Here is an 8,420-nt window from a genome sequence, read left to right as displayed (position 1 = left end):
CTTGCCAGGCAACTTCTTATCCTGAGGGTCTTCAGAACAAGGCTGACTCGACTGTGGACCACGCTCCAGGAACCGCTGGCTTTAGTGTCAGAAATGGCCACATCTCCACCATATCTAGGCACTGAAGTAACACACTTGTGGGGGAAATTGAGGCAGATGCCGCTTGCTGTTATATCTTGACTTGGGCTTACAGAACTGTGGAGAGTTTGGCTGATTCAGTTTAATCAGGTCCTCTTTCACCTAAAAGGATGTGTCTCTAGCTTTCCTTGCCAAATATAATGAAATCCTGTTATCAGGGCTCTCGGGGGAGGAATGGTCATATATTTCAGGAGCATTTGACTCAGCAATGTGAATTGTGAAATGATTTTCAGAGAACCATCCAGCGATATCCTGTTTGGATAGAAAGTGATTTTTATTTTTTAGTGGAAAAGTGAATCTTACAAAATCAGGCTAATTCTCTGTGTTTTCTCTAGTTCACTTCCCCTGTGGGTAGGGGAGAAGTGTAGATGTATTGGGAGTGTCGTAATGCTTCCTAATAGGCAGGATAAAATATATTTTCTTTTTAATATTTATTTATTGATTTAGAGAGAGAGAGAGGAATGAGAAAAGTTGGGGGGGGGGGGAGAAATAGCAATTTGATGTTCCACTTATTCATGCATTCATTGGTTGCTTCTTATATGTGCCCTGACTGGGGATCGAACCCACAACCTTGGCATATTGAGACAACGTTCTAACCAATTGAACTGCCCAGCCAGGGCTGAAAATAGATTTTCATCAGTGAGTGCGTAAGCCCCAGAGTAACCTCTCTAATCAATATATCTCATCAGGGTTGTGTGTCTCCAACACCTGGAGGCATTTGCTCATGTTCTCTGTGGGCTGGGGCTTCTTGGCTCTCCTCCTGATGTTCTCACATTTCCTCAGCCTGAAGGAAACAAAGATTTTGAAAGAGCCCCTTGGACTTTTGCACACTCTACTAGGTTGTGCAACCTCCTCAATTTTGAGGGAGAAACACAGCCAGGAATTGCCAGCTACAACATGGGCATTCTTGCAGCCTGCTCACCGGTCCACCTGTCTCCTCCGTCTACCCTGAAGAGCCCTGCCAAAACCATCTTCCTGGATCGTCACTTTCACTGGGTTCCCTCTCTACCTCTAGTGAGGCCCCCCCCCCCCACCACCACCACCACACACACACCTGGCCTTTGCAGTTCCTCCCACCTCCGACTCAACACACCCCTCGTTCTTTAGCTCCCATTTCTGCTCAACATGAAACTTCTTTCCTGTCCTCTGCCTCCCTCTTGCCCACTCTCATTTGGGCTTTGCTCAAGGTGTTCATTTCTGGCTTCCCTAAGACATGTTTCTGAGCTTCTTTGTCTAACCAAAAGTTAGCTCCTTCTTGAGAGTGTTGCTCAAACTTTATGGCTTCCACAGCACCTTCCTTCATCCGAAGTGATCTCTCCATCCTGTGTTTCAGAATTTTTTAGCATGTTTCACTTCCATCAATCAGTCAATCTCCCACAGCTGTGGTCTTCAATAATCTTATGGTCTGAATGTTTGCATCCCTCAAACTTCATATGTTGAAGCCCTAACTGGTATTGTGATGGTATTTGGAGATGAGGCCTTGGAGAAGTGATTGGAATTAGATGAGATCATGAAGACAGGTGCCCTGGTCTGATGAGATTAGGTCTTTTATAAGATAAGACACCAGAGTCCTCCCTCTCCCTCTTGCCCTCCCTTCTCTCTCTCTCTCTCTCTCTCTCTCTCTCTCTCTCTCTCTTTCTCCCTCCCTCGTACCCTCCTTCCCCCTCTCCACTCCCTTACCCCTTCACACAGCACGCATGCAGGACTAAGGAAGGACCATGTGAGAACATGGGGAGATGGTGGCTGTCTGCAAGGCAGGGAGAGGTCTCTCACCAAGGCCGGACCATGCTGACACCCTGATCTTGGACTTCCAGCCTCCAGAACTGTGAGAAAATAAATGTCTGTTGTTTAAGTATCCTGTTTTTGGCATTTTGTTATGGCAATCTGAGCTAAGACAGATAATAGTTCAAGTCTTTTGCTGGGTAACGTTTTCTCTTGTTTTACTTCCTACCTTCCCAATAGGCTAGCTCACTCTCCTGGGGAGCAAGGGTCTTAAGCACCATGGCACCCCCACAGCGCTTGATATTCAGAATGTGAGTTGGTCTCATTTGGGTCCAACTTAGCATTTCAGGCCAATTGAAAAAAGGGCTGTCTACATTCATGGAACTATGATTTTTGGAAATAATTCAAGAGGTTCAACTTTACATCTTCAAGATCATATTCTAACTAGAATAATGCTTCCTAAAAATATTGTTCAAGAGAACTTCTTTTGAGACTTTAATGTGCAAATAGAAATTATTTGTTGATTCCCTTAGTAACTGGATATTAATGGGTGTCCCTTACTTTTGACAAAACTTAAAAATTTTTTTTCATCCTCCTGATGTAGTTTGAAGCTCCAACCTGCCATCTGGTCTACATGATCCCTTCACAGCAAGAGGTTTAATCACAGAGGTAAAGGCAGCCCTTCCTGCCCCCGGAACCCCTGTGCTTTCCCAGGAAACTGATCAGAATTGGTGCGTTTAACAATATATGCATTTTACAAAATGAGCTCTTTCCCCTTGTCAGTCCACATTTTGCAAAAGCTTTATTTTTTTCTTAGTGTTCCCACTATGTGGGAAAGAAAAAAAAAGTTGCTAAGGGTTGATTTCCCACCCCTTTCCTACATCTGAGGTGTGGTTCTGACTTTCCCCAAACTGTGCCCTGGGACAGTTCTGAGAACAGCAGGACGGAAGGGGCCGACTTCAGGGAAGTCACTGCACCTCCACTTAGACACTTAAGGAGACCAGGTGACCCAGAGGTCACAGCCATTCGGTGGGGCTGTGGTGTCCTCATTGGGAACAAGGATGGCATGTGTTGCCTGTCCTCACAGGAATGTTAGTGTGACAGGCGTTACCCTTAGGAGGCATGTTATGAAACACTCAATCTATTGAGGACCTCGCCTGGTGTGGCCTGGCCTTCCCTTCTCCTGGCTCTTATGGTGGCTGCTCTCCGGTGATTGTGTTTCCTGCCTCATCCTCTCTGACTGCTGCTCCCTCCTGCCTCTGCAACAGCTGGCCCCGAGTGACTGTGCTCACACTTTGTGCAGAAACATTCAGTGGTCTCTTAAATGTCTACAGCATTAATTCCAAATGTCTTCAAAATACTTTCCAGCCTTCTCACTAATTACAACCTCTCCTATATGTTATTCATAACCTCTGTGTTCTGAAATACTCTAATGCTTCCTACACCATGTCCCTCCCTCTTTACCAACCTGCCATGCCGAGTCAAGCCATATTGAAGTTGAGGCAAAAGAAAAAAATACATACACCTCTGCACACTTGTCAGATATGCCCTCCTATGTGGAATCAGATGCAAAAGTTAATAAAAGTTCTGCAATCCAAACGCATGACTCTATAAAGTCGTGTGTTGCCCAATCTGTTCGCGGGTCACTGTCAATCTTCTTAAAATCTCCAGTTAGGGGACAAAGAGCTGATTGAAAACGACTGTTCCCATTGTCGAAGAATGCAAGCTTATGAATCAAACATCTTGTCTTTATGGAAATTTTGATGTTTTGTTCATCATAAGCTTTTTGCATTTTTTAAATGTTTAATTAAAATGCTATTAATCTTGATTGCTGAGCTTTTTAGCACTCCTTTACACTTTGCAACCCAGCCAAGTGCGTCACTAATCTTACTGTAATCCCTACCCTGAATTTGGCAAAAAAGGCCTTTGAGAATCCTGTTTAGATTTTGTTTTCTCTAATAAACCTTAGCAGATCTCCCTGCTTGGACTCTGTCTGTCTCTCATACTTGCACAGTATGCTGCTTGGACCTAGCTCTTGGTCTTAACAGCCAGATGGATAGGTCTTGTTCTCTAACCAGCTGAGGGCTCCTGGATGACAAGATTCACACCCTTTTTATCTCTATACTAGAGGCCTGGTGCACGAATTTGTGCACATTAAAAGGAAACTAATTAGAAGAAATATTTTAATATCCCTATTCGCCCTTTCTTTATAATAGAAGTGTCAACCAAATTCACGATCGACAATGACAGATCAAAACATATGTGTGTGATTGGCACCAGCGAGAGCTTTATATTTATCGTGCATGCACGAGTCAACTTAGCCTTTTATAGGTATAGAATAAACTTGTTTAATTAGACCTGCTTTCTTATTTAGCTAAACTTTTTCCAGCTCAGTGAAGCACCCCTTTCAGGTAATTGTCAGCAACACAGCAGTAAATATCAACACGAAGCAGATTATTATTGTAGATCACACAGGAAGAACAAAGGGTAAAATATTTAACTGCAGCAGTGCTTGACTATATTCTGCACAGTGAGAAAACCTGAAGCCATTTTCAAGGTCCACCATTTCTTACTTCTTTTCAGTCGGGTCAAGTTTCTAAGCTTTCTAAATCTCCATTTTTCAGCTAATGAAAAGAAAATAGGATTCCACCAAGTCTCTTATCTACTGACTCCAGGACTTCTGTGAGGATCAAATGAGATGAGGCACAGGAAATGCTTCACAGACATTTGATTAAAGTGTAAAATGTTTGCACCTGGCTATAAAGTAAGTCGTGTTCCTGGGCTGAAGAAACTCCAAGGAGGCTAGTCGCTAGGGAGAGGAAGCCGGGCATTGCTACATGATGTCACTACCCAGCTTCCACAGCCATCGTTTCCGGGTTGGGCTGGGCTGTGGACCAAATTTTGTGCCATGGGGTCTCAGCAGCATCATCTGCGATTTGGTGGGGTGTCACTCCAGGGTGGTGGCAGGGCCTATGTCCCACTTGGGGGAAGCTGAGTGTTGGTTTGTCAGCGCCAGGTCCGTGGTGCCATTTCTCTGTAAATGGCCAGTGTGCATCATGGCAGCTCCTGCATTGAGCGTCTGCCCCCGGTGGTCAGTGCACATCATAGTGGCTGGGCAGATGGTCGGACACTTAGCATATTAGCCTTTTATATTTATAGATTCCATGCTGTGCTTAACACAGTGCTGGGCATACATAATTGTTCAAGACGTTATTGGTTCAATAGTCTTGGCTTGATTAACAATTTTAAGCCCCTGCCCTGAGGGGAATCAGGTTCCTGTAGTTCTGAAGATATCAGTTAAAAAGCAGCCCCATTCTATGGAGGCTGGGGTGTGGGTGGGCAGCACTGCAGTTCCTCACAATCACCTCTTGATCTTTGCCTTTAGTGTCTCTTTCAAATGAACCTCTTCCCATTTTCCCTGATTTGATCAGCAAGGGCTCCCCTACAATGAGGATCCCCTAATACCTTACTCTCCACAGATCTAGACATGGGGTTCAATGCTTCTAATGTTTCTCATATTTGCACTTTCCACTAGCCTCTCTCTCCAGGCAGTACCTCTCATTTCTCACGTGGGGTAGGTGTTTGCCGAAGGAAGAACGCATGAGGCCAGAGTGGTGAGGGATTACGAATTTATTCCATCATCCTCACACCAGGTGGCTGAACCTGGATGGCTCCAGCACCCAGTGATGGGAGTCAGTGGCTTTTAAAGGACTTTTGGCGGGCTTTTTCCTGGCGGAGACTTCTTTATGCATACCTGTAGGGGAGATAATAGAATGTGGTCATCACAAGTGCAATGTGGTCAAAAGGAATGTCCATAGTGAAATGACCTGAAAAGCCAGTTCCCAGGGGAGGGATATCAATTCAATTGCTCGATCAAACCTAACAGTAGGCAGTACCTCTCACGTGGGGTGGGCAGAACCTCTCACGTCGGGTAGGCCACTGTTTCCTCAGATCAGTAGGGAAATAGGAGCTCCTACTCTTTCTTATTGAGGCTCATTGAGCTTCTGGCCTGGAGGTCACCCTACTAGAGAAGTGGCTTCGGAAAGGAGAGCCCAGGGTCTTCTAGACCCACTGTCCCTCATGATGGGACTTGGGCCTGCTGACATTTCCCTAGGTCATTTGAAGATACATAATAATACACTTTTGCATGCTTAAGTTATGCTGTTATGTGTAAGAGTTAAAGCAACTCGTAACAGTGAAAAAAATTGCTAACCAAAAGAATAAATTAGCAACTGAGAAAATCAAAACGTAATCTATCTTCTTGAAGATGAAATATTCCTACACTCTGGGAGAGTGAGTGGGCCTGTTCTCTCTAGCAGAGTACAAGGTTTTGTAGGATATTCCTGAAAATTCTCAGTTGGTCAAGGCCACAGAATTAAATCAGGGGTGAAGTCCCTGAAATTAAGGACCCTGGCTGACCTGATGCTCCTGGGGTCCCAAGAAGCCTGCAGGTGGTTAGGAGGCTCCTTCTTAACCCTGCTACCTGTTTTGCTGCTGCAGGTGCCCCCAGGACATGAATAAAACCCTTAAATAATCCCGATGGACTCTAAGTTAATGTCGGAACTCCTTGACTTGGCTTTTAAGCCTCTTTACAAAGGTACCCTGCCCCCCTTTGCAAGGTGACCTCAGCCATGCCCACTATTCACCCAGCCCTCCAGGCCCCGGGAGGACCTACTGCTCCTGAACAGCCAGGCCCATCTCTGCTGCTCACCTCCCCTTCAGGACAAGCACATTCTTAGCCATCCTCAAGGTCCAACTCCAACATCACCTCATCCGGCCAGTCTCTTTCCCCCAACTCCTCCCTTCAGGATGGTTGAACCTAATTATCTTCTGTGCCCACAGCAGTTACTCCTCTGCTAACAGAGTCCCACCCCCAGACCCCTCTTTAACATTGAGTCGCTGGATAGGTAGGAGCCAGGTTTTATCTAACCTTGTTTTTCTAGTACAGTTACTGATACATCACAGAAGCTTAATAAATGGTAACGACGATCATGAAAATATATGAATGAATGGATGAACTGGCACATTTAAATTATTCTTCAAGGGTTTCGGGAAGCAGGGAAGGAGAGGGATGGGGCAGAAAGAAGGGGAAGCAGAGGCAACGAACAGGTGGCATAAATCAGCTTATTGGATCACCAGCTGTGTTTAAGCAAAAGGGCCAGGTAGGTTATATTTGGCAGAAAGCTGGCTGGCAGCTTGGCCGTGGGGCGCTGCCTGGGAGCCCCAGGCCAGGGAAGAAGCTGCAGTGAGCAGACACTAGTCCTGGAGGTAGACTTAGTGGTACTGGCCTCTGTGCGTTCTGAACAGGACAACCACTTCGCAGTTCTCCCTGGGCCTGTTTGTAGAGTGACGATTTTCTTTGCCTGGAGAAAACTCCCTGAGAATGGAAAAGCTGGTGCTGCAAAGGAGAGGAGTGAGTTTTCAACAGTGTGCTCAGGGCTCCTCCTGGTGGATCTGCATAAAACGAGTGGAAAACCTTTCTAATTCTCTCCCTCTTACCCATCATTCAACTTTCTCTCCACCAATTTTTGAATCTGTGTTGGTTTTATAGTGATACAACTTAGTGGCTTAAAACAACACATACTTAATTAACGTATAGTTCTATAGATTAGAAGTTAAAAAAAATAAAAAGAGAGAGAGTCTCCTGGGACTAAAATCAAGGAGTTGGCAGGGCTGTGTTCCTTCGAGAGGCTGGAGGCTCTGGGGTGGGGGGAGGAGGGGATGCATGTCCTTGCTCTTCTGGCTTCTAGGGGCCTCCCACGGTCCTTGGCCAGTGGCCCTTTCCCCCATCGTCCAAGCCAACAAAGCGGAATCTCCCTGACCCTTCTGTTGTCACATTTCGGTCTGACAGTGACTTCAGCTGCATAAAGTTCTCTTTCAAGGATTCATTCGATTAGGTTGGACCCACCCAGAAAATCCAGGATAATCTCTCCACCTCAGGGCTCTTGATCTTAATCACATCTCCAAGCACCTTTTGCCAAGTGAGATGAACATTCACAGGTTCTTGAGATTAGGGTTGGGCCTCTCTCTTTAAAAAAAAAAAAAAAAAAAGTATCTTTTTATTGATTTCTCTCTTTCAGAGAGGAAGAGAGAGGTAGAAAGAGATAGAAGCATCAATGATGAGAGAGAATCATTGATCGGGTGCCTCCTGCACGCCCCCATTGGGGACCGAGCCTGCTACCAGGGCATGTGCCCTGACGGGGAATTGAACTGTGACCTCCTGGTTCATAGGTTAATGCTCAACCACTGAGCACACGGGCCAGGCTGGGCCTCTCTTGTCAGCCATTATTCTACCTGCCCCATCACCCGCCATAAGCGAGTCCTCATCCCTGGTGCTGGGGTGGAGAATGAGTAAGATGCTTCTTCCCTCACAGGCACACACGCAGCATGGCGTCTCGGCCCCTGCAGGATGCACTTGGTGCTGGGGGGCTGAACAGGGAGCACCAGCTCTGCCCGCAACCTCAGAGACCACTCCCTAGAGAGGGTGGCCTGCAGCTGAGCGCGAGGACCAGCGTTTCTGGGTGCCTTATCCCTGATTCCTGCTGCTCTCTCCACTGTGT

This window comes from Myotis brandtii, unplaced genomic scaffold (genome assembly GCF_000412655.1).
Source record: "Myotis brandtii unplaced genomic scaffold, ASM41265v1 scaffold421, whole genome shotgun sequence".
Lineage (NCBI taxonomy): Eukaryota > Metazoa > Chordata > Mammalia > Chiroptera > Vespertilionidae > Myotis > Myotis brandtii.
The sequence above is the reverse complement of the archived record's forward strand: the minus strand, read 5'-3'. Positions refer to the sequence as shown.